Consider the following 18,583-nt stretch of genomic DNA (forward strand, 5'->3'; position numbering starts at 1 on the left):
TAGGGTTCTCCAAGGCCTTCTCATGCCCTCTTTGAGCTCTCTTAAGTCCTTCCTGTTTCCTGCTTCCTATGTCTAACACATGCCTCCTTTTTTCCCTTGACTAGTTGCCTCATCTGTTTTGTCAGCTTATGGTTCCCTTTTCTTACCATCTTTTAAACCTATCCTGAACCCAGCAAAGTGGTCCCTCAACTTCCTCTGTTACTTCTGTGCTTTCTCCCTTGAATATCTGTCTCCAGTTTATTCTCACTAGTTCCTGACTCATTTCTTCATAATTAGTCCTTCCCCAGTTAAGCACTTTCCCATTTTGTCTGCTTTTATCCTTTTCCATAGCAATGTTGAAGCTAAGGGAGTTGTGTTCACTCTCACCAGAATGCTCCCCCACTGAGAGGTCTGCCACCTGACCTGGTTCATTACCCAGAACTAGATCTAGTATGACCCCTCCTCTTGCTGGCTGGTCCACATGTGTCAGCAATCCTTCTAAAACACACTTGACAAACAGCCCCATCTATTTCTCTTACAGCCAGGAGATGCCAGTCAATATTAGGGAAGTTGAAATCACCTATAACGACAACCCTGTATTTCCCACACCATTCCAAAATCTGCCTACTTCTCTGCCCCCTCGGTGTCCAAAGAGCTATTTGAGGCCCTTTAGACTACTCTCAACAAAGTGATCGCTCCCTTCCTATTTCTGACTTTCACCCACACCAACTCAGTGGACACTCCCTCTGCAGTGACCTCTTTTTCTATAGCTGTGATATTATCCCTGACCACTAATGCTACTTCATCCCCCCCCCCCCCCCCCATTCTTTTCTACCTCCCAACCTGTATGGCATCCTTGAGGGATGTATGGATTTGAATCCCAAGGTCTCTCTGTTCATTCACACTCTCAAGTAACAGCATCAGAAGCCTGGTACCAGCATCAGAAAATCTTGCTCTTCCTCCAGCCAAGTTTCAGTAACGGCCACCACATCGTATTTCCACGTCCTGATCCATGCTCTAAGTTCATCCTATTTATTCCTAGAACTCCTAGCATTGAAATAGACACATTTCAACCTGTCTAATTGGCTACATTTGTTTTATCCCTTGCCTGACCTTCCTCTCCAACTCAGAACACATGGCATCATGCTTTTTTCCGTCTACACTAATTTCTGAGCTCGGCTCTCACATTCTGATTTCACCCCACCCCTGGCTGAACTAATTTAAACCCTTCCCAACAGCTCTAGCAAATCTGCCCACCAGGATATTGGTCCCTTTCCAGTTCAGGTGCAGCGTGTCCTTTTTGTGCAAGTCAGACCTTCCCCAGAAGAGATCCCAATGATCCAGAAATCTGAACCCTTGCACCAACTCTTCAGCCATACATTCATCTGCTATACCTTCCTGTTCCGACCCTCTTTGACACATGGTACAGGCAGCAATTCTGTGATTATCACCCTTGAGTCCTGGTTTTTAATGTCTTTACTAACTCCCTATATTCCCTCTTTGGGACTTCATCCTTACTCTTATCTATGTCATTGATCCCTACATGGACCATGACATCTGGCTGCTCTCCCTCCCCCTTCAGAACGCTATGAACTTTATCAGAGACGTCCCTGACCTTGGAACCTGGGAGGTAACATATCATCTGGGAACCTATATTTTGTTCACCAAACCTATTATCTGCTCTTCTAACTAATGAGACCCCAGTTACCATAGCTCTCCTCTTCTCCCCCTTTCTATTCTGAGCTGAGGGGCCAAACTCTGAGCCAGAGACATAACCATCACAGCCAATACCTGGTAGATCGTTTCCTCCCACAGAATACAAAACAGTATTCTTGTTGTTGAGGGGAATGGCCAAGGGGTGCTCTGCACTGTCTGCCTCGCCCCTTCTTTCTTCTAACATTCACCCAGTGACCTATCTTCCGACTCCCTGAAGCACCTCTCTATAAGTGCCTTTGCATCCCGAATGATCCTGAGTTCATCCAGCTCCAGTTCCTTAACATGATCTTCCAGGAGCTGCAGCTGGATGCACCCCTTGGAGGTGTAGGCCTGTATCTACATGATTCAGAGCCATATAACTAAGCACCACCAAGGTTGAAGAACATAGTGGAAAATATTCATCAAGAAGAAAAGATTACCTAATGTTAAACTTATTTGGAGAAAAGAAAGGCTACGAGATTTGCGGATGTCAGAAGTGAAGTTGGGAAAAGAGTAGCTTGCCACTGTTAGCGTTCAGTTGTGCGCTACTGTAAGAACATACAGTTTTTTTCAATATGAAAATGCACAAAATGGCGGTGCTGCCAAAGCCACTGTAGTGGCAGCGCTGCCACTGGTGCAGATCAGCAGGGAGCAGAGATGCAGTGCTCCTGTGGGGCCCAACCACATAGACTACTCCGCACGGGCTTTGAACGGTGATTTCAATTGAGACCCTATGACCATGGGGTCTCCGCCCAAGATAGTGCCACCCATTAATTGGCAGCAGCCACGAGGGGTTGCTGGCTCCAGGGAAGCAGAGGACTGGAGAAGGGCACAAGAGGACAGGAAGATCACCACCTCTCCCCTCCCCCAGGTCTGCGAAGGAGAAGTGGAGATGACAGGGACTACAGCAGTGGACCAATAAGGGGCTTCGAGGCTGGGGGACCAGTACATGTGGCAGGCTCGAGATGAGGAACCTATGGAAACTGTGGGCTACTGGAGACTTCTGCCAGGAGACTTGCGCCAGGCTGCGGACTGCTAGAGACGGGCTTGAACTGACTGGAGGGTACCAGATATCGGAACCAGGATGCGAGGGGATGCCAAGGGCGCTGAAAGGTTCCTGACTGTGCCAGAGATTTGGTTCTTGAGCTCAAGTTACCAATGATTTGGACTGGACTCCGTGTAGAAGCAATGAATGTGAATCTACAGTCACTCAGTGACTCGGGGCGGAGGGGGGGGCGGCTCTCCTTTGCTTTTCTCTCTGACTACAAGTCTGACTGTAAGAAATGTAAGAGGCGCTTAGGCAATTTCTGCTGGTGGTGAATCTGTCTGCCTTGCAGCAGGCAAAAAGAAATTTCATATAATGTGACACTGTTTTATTACTTTGATAAATTGAATCTTATTGATGGTCCATCAATAATCACAAGAAGCTGATGAGGTGAAACTTTTAGGCTTTTATGAACTAAAGACCGGAACTACCATCAACATTACTGAATGATCGAAGCAAACAGAAAGGGGACCATGAAGGGGCTATGCATAGGATCAGTCTCAGGAGGTGTGTCCAGCCGGCAGCAGCCAATCACGGCACAACCGTGGTTTACCACACCATGATAATAAATTGAATCGTGAATCTTGAAAACTACAAAATGTGAGCCACGTGTGTGTTTGTGGTTGTGCCTCTCAGAACGAGGTTAATATGCATATGGATAATAGTCAACATGCATTTGTGCTTGTAACCAGTACATGTGCACAAATCTCCAGATTTATTAAGCAAAATAATTTCCTCCTATCCAAAAGCAAGTTGCTGCATTTCTAATTTGTTTCATGCAGCTCTTAAGCATAATGTAGAAGGGAAGGAAAAGTTGGTGAAGTAACAATTCAGAGATAGGACTCAGAACTAAAACTATGGTTGAGGTCAGATAATGCTATTTAATATTATTTAGGCTCATTTGGTTTAAAGCCACGTATTTGGGCCCAGATCAAAATGCAATCTAATGAATTGATTTGACTGTTCTCTTACCATCAGCAAATGATACAATATATTTCAATATATTTTCCAGCAACCACAAGCTCCATTTTGTCGAAGTAACATACATAGAAGTTATAAATCTGGCTGGTGTGTAAAAATAATTTAAAAATACATTTGCAAAAATTGGATTTTGTTTCCAGTTGGGTATTAGGCATAGAGTCAATGATGTGGTTGCTTATTTGTCGTAGTGGATTTCAAAGATCCCAATCCATATTTCTGAATAACTCTAGGAAAGTCGCCTAAATCAACTTTCCTTACACACGTTCTCCCCTACTTACAATGGACTGACTGACGATTTTTCTAAATTACGATTGTTCGAATCCACACTATCAATTTTGAATTCTGAACTTGTGATATGTGGTACGCTACTCTCTCATGATGGTGGGCGATGGCAGCATCATGTGAAAGTATAGTCCAGGCTACTCTCTCGCCATGCTGACTCAACCACACTTGCAGGCTCAATGCTTCAAACACTCTTCATGCCGTGTGCTTTCATGGTTTTTTTTTCAGTGTGGAATAAAGATAATCAAAATGTAATTATAAAAAATGATAGGTGCAGTATTCTTTATCAAGTTGTGATTTTTTTTCAACTTATGATGGGTTTGCTGGGAAGTAACCCCATTGCAAGTTGAGGAGCACCTGTACCACCTAAATGATCTTTCCTTTCATTGCTGACTGTAGACAAATTAGTTGCCACACCTCTCAATGCAATAGCAATAATTCATTTGAATGGAATTAAGTAGAGACGCAATGCTTTGAGGCAGCCAGAATTCAAGAATAGTAATACATTCTATCATTTCTTTTAATGTGAAGCCAACCAGATATATGACCTCCCCCAGCCTTGTCTTTGAAATATTGGGCACTAACAGTGCATGTAGAACATGGGCAAACAGTCCTATCCTTCAACTTAATGAGTGCAACATTACAACAAATGTGACAGGAGCAAGTCATGAGTTATATTGGGACCAACATTTTGCCATCTGCATGTTTTGGTTGAACATTATAAATGATCAAAATCTGAATTTGATGGCACTAGCATTTAGCCAAGAAAGGAGCTATTTTAAACAAAAGTCTGGCATATGGGCTGCTGGTAAATTTAGCAAGGGTGAAATTAAGAAATGATAATGAGCTGTGTGTGAAAGCAGGATACAGTATTCCACTGTGATAGTCTTCTGGCTCCCCTAGTGGCTGCCTATGGTCTTATCAATGTGCACTTCCTTTATTTAAACACTCTCACCGTAGTAAATAACTATAACCATGATTCTTCAGGGTTACAGTTTATTCTGTGCAATTATTCCATGTCCAGATGAACCTAATTTCTATAGGATTTTATTTTATTTTTCTCTGAAACTGTTTATGACAGGTTATCTCTGTTTATACAAGACAAGATACATCCAGCTGTAACTCTCCTAATTGTAAGATTATTTAAAATTATATTTTCTGTAAATGAATAAGTGAAATCTGAGAACAAATGCATGCTGCTATTATTAAATAGAACTTGACAAGGATTTGACAGTGTTCCTAAAAGTTGATTAAATTACTGGAATGTCGTTGAAATTGCTCCTCAATTTAAAAATAAAAAGTGAGTTTTCTGAAAGGTTTGTCCTCAGCAATGGGATGAGAACTCCGAACTAATTGCTACAGGAATGAGAATAAAGTGAATTCTGAAGGCTTTTGTAATATTTCCTATTCTCCAGAATTAATCCAATGAAAGCAAATTTACTCTGGGTACCCTAGTAATCTTGTCCCCACCCCATCCAGCCTTTACTCCCTTGTCTACCAGTCCAGCTGATGCATTGTCCTTCTACCATGTAAAAGAAAATAGAGAGAAACCAAATACCTTGAACATCAGTCAGTACTGACATTTGAAACATAGGTACATTACCAAATTGCTATTTCCAGATCAATGTTCCTGAAACATTGAGAAAAGGGGATTGTGGTCTTCTGCTTCATATTCTTTCTTTCTTTTCTATGGCTTGGCTTCGCGGACGAAGATTTATGGAGGGGTAATGTCCACGTCAGCTGCAGGCTCGTTTGTGGCTGACCAAGTCCGATGCAGGACAGGCAGACACGGTCGCAGCAGTTGCAAGGGAAAATTGGTGGGTTGGGGTTGGGTGTTGGGTTTTTCCTTCTTTGTCTTTTGTCAGAGGTGGGCTCTGCGGTCTTCTTCAAAGGAGATTGCTGCCCGCCGAACTGTGAGGCGCCAAGATGCACGGTTTGAGGCGAGATCAGCCCACTGGCGGTGGTCAATGTGGGAGGCACCAAGAGATTTCTTTAGGCAGTCCTTGTACCTCTTCTTTGGTGCACCTCTGTCTCGGTCGCCATATAACATGATCTTGGGAAGGCGATGGTCCTCCATTCTGGAGACGTGACCTACCCAGCGCAGTTGGATCTTCAGCAGCATGGATTCGATGCTGTCGGCCTCTGCCATCTCGAGTACTTCGATGTTGGTGATGAAATCGCTCCAATGAGTTTTGAGGATGGAGCGGAGACAACGCTGGTGGAAGCGTTCTAGGAGCCGTAGGTGATGCCGGTAGAGGACCCATGATTCGGAGCCGAACAGGAGTGTGGGTATGACAACGGCTCTGTATATGCTCATCTTTGTGAGGTTTTTCAATTGGTTGTTTTTGCAGACTCTTTTGTGTAGTGGTGCAGCAGTAAATAAGTAAAATAGGATGTAACCTTTTAATCCAAGGAGGCTAGAGTACAACAGTAGAGGTGCTTTGCTGGCAATGTACCAAGTGTTGTGAAATCACATTTGATGCACTGTGTCCAATTACAATCTCCTTACCAGAGAAGAGTAGCTTTGTATTCATTGGAATAATTATGGGGTGGTGGAGGGATTATTCACTGAGAAGCGACTGAGGAAGAATGAAACTTGGAAGAATGAGGATCAACCTCACTGAGTCACATAAAAAATCTCAGGACTATTGACAGGACAGATGCTGAGAGTCTGCTTCCTCTGGCTGAAACATCTGGAACTAGGAAGGGGCTAGGCCTTGGATCATGGGGCAGCCATTTTTGGATATGGAGCAGCCATTTTGGATCAATAAGGTGTTTTCTGCACAAAGATTTGCACATTTAAAATTGAATTGTCGACTCTTGGCTGTAAACTATTTTCAACTAAAATATAGTTGTGAATTCTAAGCGTATCAGGCAGCAAGTAGACTGAGCTGGACAGTGGGAGAGAAACAGGAACAGCCTGATCTAAGTGAACAGCAGTGTAGATAAGAGCGAGCTCAGGTCCACCCTTCTATTTCTCATATTTTAAGTCACACACCATTTCGATTTGGTCAAGCATGCTCATTATTTTATTGACACCAAGTAAAAGCTATGCATTTGTGCAATTATTTTCACCACACATGATGGTGTAGGAAGAAGGTTCTTCAACTTGTCATAAGCTTTTTACAATGTGCAATAAAATAATGCTATTTTAGGCTTCATGTACACTTTAGAAGCATGAATATCTGAGAGACATACATCAGCCAGGCACCATGAAAACCCTTAAAGTGTAACAGCATGTAGTGATGTGAGCAAACTTAACATGCTATCATCTTTTTATTCCTTCTTAGTATACTTCCAAACTCCACCACCCAAGGTGAGCAGTATCCCCTTTCAGAAACTCTACTAACTTGGCAAGGAATTAGCAAAAACCTAAGTAATAAATGGCCATCTGGCTTTGGGTTGAGACAAGAGATATGCTCACTCATATTAAAACTGATTTTTGGTGCTTTTGTCACTCATTAATTTTTACAATGGAGCCCGTCTAATCATTTTTGGAATCACACTCCCCCCCCCTAAATTTCTCTCTAAAAGAATGAATATTGTCCATTTTTATGAATAATATTAATCAGGAGTGAAATCCATTTGGTAGCCAACACCTGGTCAGTTATGCAACCTCTGCAGCATTCTGCAAATGCATCAACTTTTCAACATTTGCTGAAAGTCTGACAGGACTTTTCAACAATTTATTTTCTAAAATGCTCATCTGATCCTGGCTAAGAGAACAACAAGCCTCAATATTAAAAATAGTATTGCGAACAACAATGAGGGGTGCAGAATGTGCAATTCAGATGGATTTAAGCAACATTAAAAAGATGTGAACATCCCCTGTGATATAAAAGCACATTATTTGCATGGGGGAAATGCTTAATTGTCAATTTTCAAGTAAATCATGCAATTAACAAAGGCAGTGATGTTTCTTTGCACCCTGCACCCTGTATTGCCATACTGGACGAACAGTTTTGTAAGATTCAATCACATGATGGCACTTTGAAGCAGTTAGTGGTCTGAAGACGAAGGAATAAATAGCCAGAGAAAATTAGAATATTCAGATGGACACGTTCGCATTTTAAAAAGAACAATATAACTTGACCTGCCCATGTTGTTAAACAAGAAAAATTGACAGATGCTGGGGTTGAGTGAAATACACAAAAGTGCTGGAGAAACTCTGCATCCACTAGAAGTAGAAGGCAACCAATGTCTTTTACTTCCTGTGGATGCTGCGTGGCCTGCTGAGTTTCTTCCGTACTTTTTGGTATTGATCTTTCTCCATACTTTGAGGGCTATTTAAACGCAGGTTAGTTTGCAAGCAAAGAAGCATGTACTGTAGGCAGTAATGATAATCCACTGTTATGAGCCCAGAGGACCGATTAAACCCAGCAGCAATAGATATTCACCAAGACAAATGGTTATTTAAAGAAAAGTTGCTTTTAATTATCTTTAAACATGAAAATAGAATCAAACTTTAACTTATCACTATTGACTTACTTAACCTAATATAACCCCCTTCTAATTCTAAGCATACGTGGATGTAATGTGTGTGTAAGTTCAGAAAAGTTTTTTGGTTCACAATCCAATCTCACTTCTCATTCCTCCAAGTTCACTGGTTGCAGGCAATTCTTGTACTGTGCACAGAATTTAATATTTATAAAGTTCACCAGGCTTTGGTGCTTGAAAGGTAAATGGTTACCACTCAGAAAGGTTCTTGTCAGTTTTCAGAGAGAGATTTGTTGTACGCTGGACACCCGCAAATAATTATTTTTTAATCAGCCACTCCAGTGTCTTGCTGTTGAAACTTGCCCCCTTCAGAGTTCTCCAGATGATAACCTCTTTCTTTCAGGTCACCACAGAGTGCCTTTTTGTTTCTCTTATTCCATGTGAATCATTACAGCCAGTCCTCTCCTCTTGCAAGAACAAGGGCTTTGACCAGGCTGAACAAAGCACTTACAAACCCATCTTCCAAATGGGGCTTTCCACAAGCTTGCCAACTTGTACTGTTCCAGTCCCAGTTTCTCTCTCTCTCTCTCTCTTTCTCTCTCTCTCTCTCTCTTTCTCTCTCTCTTTCTCTCTCTCTTTCTCTCTCTCTTTCTCTCTCTTTCTCTCTCTCTCTCTCTCTTTCTCTCTTTCTCTCTCTCTCTTTCTCTCTTTCTCTCTTTCTCTCTCTCTCTCTATTTCTCTCTCTCTTTCTATCTCTCTCTCTCTTTCTATCTCTCTCTCTCTTTCTCTCTCTCTCTTTCTCTCTTTCTCTCTCTCTTTCTCTTTCTCTCTTTCTCTTTCTCTCTCTCTCTTTCTCTCTCTTTCTCTCTTTCTCTCTCTCTTTCTCTCTCTCTCTCAGAAAAAGCCTGTTTGACTCTCTGCTTGCCAAACCACATGACCCTCCTAGAACATCTCCATACACAAGTAGCTCCAACAAGATCTTTCATCTGCTGCCTTTTTGTAAACAAGAATCCATTAATGAAGTCTCTTGGGTACTCTTCAAACCTCTTTCAAAAGCCGTGGAGCCGATATGTATAGCATTAGCAGAGCTCCAGTATTTTAAATAAGATCTGTTTTAAAGTATTTGTATGTGACTTACTGTAACAAACCTTTCCCCAATTTATCTCCGAAAAACATATCTATATACTCAGTCATACCACTTTTTGTCCATTGGAAGAACTGCAACCCAAGAAAAGGAGCATGGCTAAACAGGAGTGTGGGGTACCATGAGATGTATTAGTGAATGCCATGAGTGACAGGAGGGCTCTACTGCTTCAATTTACCACTTATACAGAATGTGGCTCAGCTTCGACACTGGTTTCCAGGAGGAGTTTTGATACTTATTGGAATTTTTATTCCTTGGAGCAGTGAAGTTGAGTTGAAATTCAAAGTATGAATCACTATTGATTAGTTCATTTCATTGTCCAATGCCCACATTATTTTGTGTTGTCACTTTCATAAGATAGTGAAACATAACCTTCAATAATAATCTACAAACATTTTTTTTTAATTGAAATATAAAAACTGCAGGTGTGGGAAATCTGAAATACAGATAGAAAGTGCAAAGAAAAATCACTCAGCAGGCCCAGGGACATCCCTGAAATAGAAACTGTGAATGTTAATGGTTGAAGAGTGCAATGGACCCTGGGACACCAGGTTTCTGTGGATTTACCTCCAGCATCACCACAGGTTCAGCAGCCACGCAGATGCCTGTTTGATTCGTCGGCAACCCGAGCTCCAGATTCAAGTTTCCAACACAATCAGGAAGCCTTCAGCACTTGAAGCCCATCAGGAGCCCTTCAGCACCCTCTCAAATCAAACTCTGATACCAGGTTCCCTTGAGCCAGTCTCCTGAAGCCCGCAGCCTCTGTGGGTCCCATGGTTTCCGTCCTGTCGGGTCTTTCAGCCACTAAGTCCCTCACTGGCTCGCTGCCATGGTCACTGTCCTGTAGGGCTGTCCCCATCCTTCTCCTTCTCAACAGAAGGTGTACTCCCGGTTTCTGGTGCCCTACACCAGTCTGCTGCTCCCCCAGAGTCTGCAAATCCTCATGGCTGCTGTTGACCACAGGTGCCGCCATCTTGGCCACAGTCCTCTGTGATTGCATGATTTTACTTAAAAACACCATCCGCTCCTTTAACATGCCATTTAATGCCTGTACTGAGCTGCCAGTATTAAGATCAGGTGTTTGAACCCTTCAGAGCAACGCTGTGTCTACTCTCCCCATTCTTCTAGGTTTGTCCTTTTATCTTTCTGCTTTTATCTTTTAAATTTATGACTCATGCCTTGTTTTGCTATTGGGTCAGATAAATTTTCAAAACCGAAAACATTATCTCTGTCAGCGAAAAAGGATTAATCAGACCAATTCCACTTCCCAGTTCTCAATTCACAAAGTGCGTTTGCCTCATTTTTCGACTTGATGCACTATGTGCAGTTTGTGTGGGTTTAAATGACTCACCACAGCACAACATCCAAGTGTCAACCAGTGTACGTGCTATAACAATTGAAACAGCAGATGAGATCTTCATCTTTAGAGATTTGCCTCTAATGTGAATAATGCAGTTAAAATCCCTCATTACTTTCACAGCAGTGATACCTGTTGAACATCCAGTTAATTTTTATTCCCCTTATGACATGATCCTTCACGAGAATTTGTTTAAAAGAAACAGGTCTTTGACATTCAGAAAGTAAAGGAGGTTTATAAAATGCTTCAGGGATCAGCTGTATAACTGCACAACAGACCAGGTCAACGGATCTCGATTACACTGCTGTTGAAGATTGTGCCCAAGGAGTATCAAAGAATCATAAATAATTTATAACACAGAGGCCAATCATCCCATCATTTCCATGCCAGTTGAAAACTGCTATTCCATCCTAACCAACCACCTCACACTTGATCTGTGACCTTGTAGGTCAAAGCTGCTTGAGAATGCATCCTCATTTGTGACATGTAGCTAGATTAGTGGTTCTCAATGTTTTTCTTTCCACCCACATACCATTTTAAGTATTCCCTATGTCATTGGTGCTCTGTGATTAGTAAGGGATTGCTTAAGGTGGTATGTGGGTGGAAAGAAAAAGGTTTGAAAACTACTGTTTTAATTGCACCTAATTGATTCTCAACCTTCCCATTCCACTCACATACACCTTAAGCAATCCCTTACTAATCACAGAGCACCAATGGCATAGGAAATACTTAAAATGGTATGTGGGTGGAAAGAAAAAGGTTGAGAACCACTGTTTTAAAGTGGTGTTGTGTCTCTGTGTTTGTTACTTGGGAGGCTTCTTAAATAACTTAGAGATGCAAGATTCAAATAACAGGAGGGATTTTACTTATGGATGTCTTCCTCCATCTCAGGAAGTTGTTCACACACCACTGATAGACATATACATATTCCCCACAGTGGTCCACTACAGTTACTACAATGAGGACCATGTATTCTTACACGGTTACAAAATAGATCACAATATCCTGACTATATAACATCCCTCCTTCTCAGGATAGAGAAAAATTTAGTGTTCTTTATCACTTTCTTTCCAGTGCAAATTAAGTAACTGAACCTTTACACAAGTTTATTTACACAAATATTTTTAAATGGTTCTTATCGATATCACACTGGCAGCAGAATGTTGCTTAGCTATATTGTGGATTTGGCTGTAACTATTGGGCTCTGTGTTGCTGGTACACGTGTAGGTGATATAGTTTGTTGTGTTTCACCTGACAACTGCTGTGTTAATGTTTTGGTATTAGTGGTTGTGGTCTCTTCACTTGACTCCTCACTTGATATTGGTGTTGCAGACTTTGCTGGTATTAAAGCTTTCCACTTCATCACATCTTGTGTCGACCGGATGTGAATTCTGTTCCTCCTCAGCCGATTGCCAGAGTCTGTCTCAACAATGTATGATCTTGGTGTCTCAGCTTCTCTGATGACCTTTGCTGATCTTTTTCAACATCGGCTCTTGAATATGCACATGATGCCCTCTGAAGAGTTCTGGCAATGTTTGAGCATGTTTGTTATATGCTGACATCCTTCTTCTTGCACGTCAGCCAGTCTTCTTCTGGTTTCATCCTAGTCTTCTGGAGGGTGTATTTTGCTTGGCAGAGTTTTATATATCCTGCCATTTAGAAGTTCTGCCGGGGTCTTCATGCCAGCCCTTAAAGGTGTTGCTCGAAATGATAGAAGAGCTAGGGCTGGGTCCTCTTTTGTTTCACGACACTTTACTAAGTGTGCATTTCACAGTTTGCACTTGTCTTTCAATTAAGCCATGACCTTTGGGGTAGCAAGGGGATGATATAGTGATGACAAACCCATGCTCTGCAGCCAGCTTTCTGAATTCGTGTGATGTGAACTGTGTTCCATTGACACATATTACTTGGGTAATCCTTGTTCAGCAAGGAGCGCTCTCATTTCTAGGTTGGTCCAATACATGAGTTGACACTCTCAGGTCTTTCACCCTTTTGATGAATGGAAACTTAAATACCACTCTTGATTCTCAGTGAACAAATCTGCTCCCACTGTGTGACATGACCTGGAAAGTACTTCTGTGGAAATCATTTTCTCTTTGTTGTGTGTTTCTGTACTTTTGGCATATTTCACATGTTGCCACCCTATTTTCAATGTCTTTGTATATACCAGTCCAGTATCCGACTGACTTTGCTCTGAGTTTGCATTTCTCCATTCCCATGTGACCTTCATGTGTTTTCTGGAGAATCTCTTTTTGCATTGTTTCAACTATAATCAGTCTTGATCCAGCCAGCACAACACCATTTCCAACGATATGTCATCTCTTATAGACCAATAATGACATATTGAAGGCTGTATCTGCTTTATCCTCCACATGTTGAGAAAGCATTTGCAACCCATCATCCTTACTGGTCTAATTTATTACTGGTCACACTGATGAGATGATGCATCTTTATCCCTATGTCTTCCATTTCATATTTCTCATTCGAGGGAAAGTTGTGACAAGGTATCAGCAAACACCATCTCTTTGCCTGCTATGTATTTTAAGTCAAATTCATAGCATTGTAGTTATAGAAGTAATCCCTGCAGTCTAGCTGGTGCCTTGTTTAGGATCTTTCTCTGGATGTGCTCCAGTGGGTGATGATCACTTTCCGCTATATACTTTCTTCCATACAGAAACTTGTGAAACTTTTTGCATGACTGTCAACAACTTTCTCTCAGTATTGGCATATCTGGGCTCCACTGTTTGTCAGCACTTTTGAGGCAAAAGCTATTGGTTTTCCTTCTTGTACTAATGCTGCACCAAGGCCTCTGTTAGATGTATCTACATGCAGAGTGAGGGCTTTTTCTCTATCATAATATCTCAACTCCAATTCTCTGCATATTATTTCTTTGAGTTGGTCAAAACTTCTCTGGTGTGATGGTGACCACTGAAATTCCGTGTCTTCCTTCAGCAACTCTCTGATGTTTGCTGTGTAGTCTGACATATGTGATATGAAGGAACTTGTGTTCCAAGGAAACGTATGAGTTTCTTTTTGTCCTTTGGGTGCTCCATCTCGGCAATGGCTTTAACCTTCTCTGGGCTTGGCTTTATCCCAGTGTACACTATTCCGAAGAATTGGCTCACCTTTAGGCCAAAAGGTAATTGAAGGAACTTGTAATGACCAAGTGGAGTATTGAACATTGTTAGTAGTGTTGATTCCTCATCTAGTTTCACATTCCAGTATCCATTTGTAGCATCTAACTTGCTAAAGATTTTGGATCCTGTTTGTTCTGTTGTGATTTCTTCAAGTGTCAGTGTTGGGTCGTGACCCCTTTTTATTGCTTGATCTATGTCTTTAGGGTCCAGACATATTCTCAAGTGACTATTTGTTTTTTTTTGACATCTATGGAATTTATCCAGTTGATCAGCTCAGTCATTTGGGCTCTGACCTGCATCCTTTCCATGTCCTTTAGTTCTTGCTCCAGCTTCTTCTTAACCTCTACTGGGACATTCCTTGGAGCAGGGATGACTGGTATGCGGTTTGGATCTATGGAGATGTGATATTCAAAGTCTCCAAAGTATCCAACTGATTTATCAAAGCATTCCGGGCACATGGTCATGAGCTCAGCCTTGTTTGTGACTGGAGGTTGATTCTCTAATGGAGTGTCTCTGTTGATCTATTTGGATATTTTCTTCATTTGGATCTTATAATTGCAGTGATCAACTGCAATGCCTAGCAGCTATCCAGTTCTAGAATTGCTGGTCCATCTGTGTCTACCACGTAGAACTTACAGAGGATGTTCTTTCCATTATGGCAGCCATTGATCTTAGCTCCCCCTAGCTGCTTGATCATGGGTCCACCATAGGCCATTAATGTGACATTTGCTGTTTCCAATGCACCGTCTTTTGGATACCCTCTTATTATGTTCTCTGGGAACATCTGATAGGGTTTGAGTTGATTTGTGATCCAGTATCTAGCTTTATTTTTAGGTTAAACATTGTGAGCTTGTTCTGGATTGTCCTCTGTATTTGGATCCTAGTGTGTAATTCACTTCCTTCTTTCATCTCATCCGACATCTCGTGAAGGTGTATGGATTCTATGTCCAGTATCTGGGTGTCGGAGTCCTCATTGTTGTTTCCTTTTATGTGGTGGATCTTTTTCTTGTCTTTTTTTCTTCACTGGTATTACTGTTTTCTTCATACCAGACTTGCACATCTTCCCCCAGTGGTTTGCTTTATCATTGGCTCTATATTCAGAACCATATGCGGGGCATTTGTTTCAGTCATCAAAGGGGTGTTGTCTGCCGCACTTCCTGCAGATCTTGAGGGGTTGTACTTTTCTGACTGTGTTCTTTATTAGCATCAACCCTTCCTTGTCTTTGTTGCGGGTGGGCCTGAAGAGACAGGGATTTCATTTGCATCCTCGTGGCTTCAAAGGCTCTGGCTGTGTCTATAGCTTTGGCCAGCTTCAAGCTATCCTTCCCTATAAGAGACTTTTGAACTTCGGGATGCGCACTCCCCCATATTAGTTAATCAACTAGTCTTTCCTCTATAATCCTTAAATCTGCATTTTGCAGCAACAATTTTTAGTCTAGTGAGGAGGTTATCAACAGTCTCATCAATCTCTTGCATTAAGCCTTGAAATTCATAGCATTTAATTCTTTGATTAGACCTGGGTTCAACGTGAGAAGCAAACTTTGCAAATATCTGCTCTGGATCACTTTTCTCCAGCTCTGTAAGCTTCCAGCTATCAAATAAGTCAAGGCCTCGCTCCCCTGCCCCCAGAAGTATATAACTGACCTTCTCCTCTGCTGTTGCATTTTTAAAATAGCTTTTGAATGCTAAATTGCACTTCTGCTGAAACGTTTTAAATGATTCAACAACATCTTCAGCCTCCCAAACCATCACTGGATGAACTGCTGTTGCTCCAGCCATTCTTTTTCAGTAATGTTTTTTCTCTTTTCCCCTTTCATATTTCAGTGACTTGCAATCAATTTTATGGCTTTATTTTTGTTCTCTTGTACCGCTGCCACCATGTTAAGTCTCTGTGCTACTTGGAAGGTTTCCTAAATAAGTTAGAGATGCTAGATTCAAATAACAAGAGATTTTACTTACTGATGTCTTCCACCATTACAGGACACTATTTTTTTTCTCTCTCTCTCACATGCACCCACACACACATCAGAGTTACTACAATGAGAAAGGTGTATTCTTGCGCGATTACAAAATAGTTCATATTATCCTGACTATATCACAGGTGTGTGTGTCTGTGTGTGTGAGATACAATACTTATAAACCTGCAAAGTGATTATCCTCCATCTTGGAAACTCCCTTTGCCTTCTGTCTGTGAAATAATAATATTACTTGTTGTATTGTTACAAATACATGTGGACAATATATATATTCCTTGATTTGGATTACTGTTTTTTATTGCAATGTGTAGTGATGAATACAATAGAGTTGTGTACATTCATCTCTATATTTCATGAAACTAATAAATATTCAAAGACACATTCACTTAAATATTTATTGTACAATAAAAATAGGGAACTAAATGTATAATTGTTTTCCCATATATTTTGTGTTAAAACTATGCTTTGGTCATATTCGTAACAGCAAGAGGAATGTATCACTGTTTACTTCGTCTCTGCATTGATAGTAATTTCGACTACTCTTCAAAGAATTTACAAGTAATTTGTTTACCAAGATCATTTTTTTGTGAAATCCTTGAGATTCAAGCATTAATCTCATCATTTGGACATTTGGCACTTTTTTAAATCATGCATTAAGATGTCAATATTTTTGTCTACCACTGATTGTAAATTTCCCCCTCTAATTATGTCATCAGTCCATTCCTAGTTCTGATCCATACCAACTCTAACAACGATCTATGTTCTTTCTAAATTTTTTATCCTAAATATATTAGCATTTCCCTGTTTTACAGCAGGCATTTGTTAAATCAATTAAGTTTAGATCTTCTCATAAAGTAATTGCATTCGGATTCTCCAATACATACAGACAGTGCAACGTTGATTTTCCTTTTGTTTTCTATCTTCTCCATTTATTTCAGTAATTTCCCATTTAACACTTGGAATTGATTCAATTTCTCGTCCACCTCTTGCTTTTTCCCCCCCGTTTAAGAATTATTATTTTTTATTGTATTATTTAATTTTTAAGAAAATAATATATAAATTCTCTCTCTCTCTCTCTCTCTCTCTCTCTCTCTCTCTCTCTCTCAACAAAAAAAATTATATCCTTAAAATGCACATTAAACTTAGAAATAACCCCTCTGTACCTTAAGAGAAAGGAAGTGGACAGGAGGGAGAAGAATTATTATTGGCTGCACTCTGTTTAAACGTTTTGTAACATTCTTGTCCCAACTCCATTTTGTCAGAACATTACCACACAGCCTAGTCAGCTTTTCTGTGAATTATACTGTTCAGCTGTCCTCAAATTGCTTTCATCATCCAAAAAACACAATACCAAACTCCCTGATTCTTTATATTTATAGCTGGTTTTACATTAATCCTCTTGTTGACTATCTTTAAATTATTTACCGCTTTCCTCTCTTTTCATTCATTGGCTGTATTCCTAAGGATAGGAACACATCTTCAAAGTGTGTATTAAAAGCCTGCACATGGTTTTCTCCCAATCCCTTCAGTATCTTCCCTCAGTTTGTAATAATCTTGATGCAGGTTGACAGCTCCCTGTTAATTATGGGACTTGTCTTTGCTGCACCGAAGTTACTGCACTCAGACCTGATTTTCACATTTAATTTTAATTTCATTATCCTGCTGGAACTTCTACTTCAATGGGATGACGCACAGGACTGTAAAACATACATGATGGGTAGTATACAGGGGTGACATAGTGGCATAGCTTGTAGAACTCAGAAGGTTCAATCCAGACTTTCAGTGCTGTTGGTATGTGGTTCATTATTCTCTCTGTGACTGCAAAGATGCTCCAGTTTCCAACCGCATCTGAAAGATGTACAGCTAATCTGCTACCTGTTCCCCATAATTTGCCCTGAATGTGTAGGTGAGTTGTAGAATCCGGCAGGAGTTGAGGGTAATTTGAGAGAATAACATTGCATCAGTTTAGGATTAGTGTAAATGGGTGTTTAATACTCAGCACTATCTCTGTGGGCTGAAGGGCTGTTACACCTATGCTACATAACTCCATGGCATCAGAATAACTTCTGAGAATTGGCATGAACAGCTTTCTATTGCTTTTTTTGTAATTTTTTTATAACACAGTGGAAGCCAATTCTGGCCAATAAAACCTGTGCCGCCCAATTAACCAACAACCCCAAACATTTTGGAATGGGGGAAAAAACTGGAGGCTCTAGGGAAAACCCACGCAGGTCATGGAGAGAATGTACAAACTCCTTTCAGGCAGCGCCAAATTCAAACCTGTGTTGCTGGTGTTGTAATAGCGCCGTGCTAACCCCTATGATAACCATGTGGTACTCTGCCATTGTGATGTGTCTTCTTTATTGTTTTCCCAGGGAATTCAACTCCCCAATTGTCCTTTTGTTGTACCCCTTGTTCCACGCCCAGCATAATGCTGCATTATAAGTTGATATCAAAGCATTGTGAAATTTCTGTTGGTTGCAACTGAACATTCATAAAGTAGTTAATGCAAGTTTCTGCAAAATACATTGGGGAAAATTGCAAACAAAT

The 18,583-nt window shown here is 40.9% G+C and overlaps 1 protein-coding gene across 1 annotated transcript in view; it reads left to right on the top strand.

Annotated features, from left to right (window-relative positions):
- Nucleotides 1-18,583, top strand: part of LOC138756719 (collagen alpha-1(XXV) chain-like) — a 427,583-nt gene that overhangs the window by 408,330 nt on the left and 670 nt on the right. The gene's annotated exons all lie outside the window — the stretch shown is intronic.

This window comes from Narcine bancroftii, chromosome 3 (genome assembly GCF_036971445.1).
Source record: "Narcine bancroftii isolate sNarBan1 chromosome 3, sNarBan1.hap1, whole genome shotgun sequence".
Lineage (NCBI taxonomy): Eukaryota > Metazoa > Chordata > Chondrichthyes > Torpediniformes > Narcinidae > Narcine > Narcine bancroftii.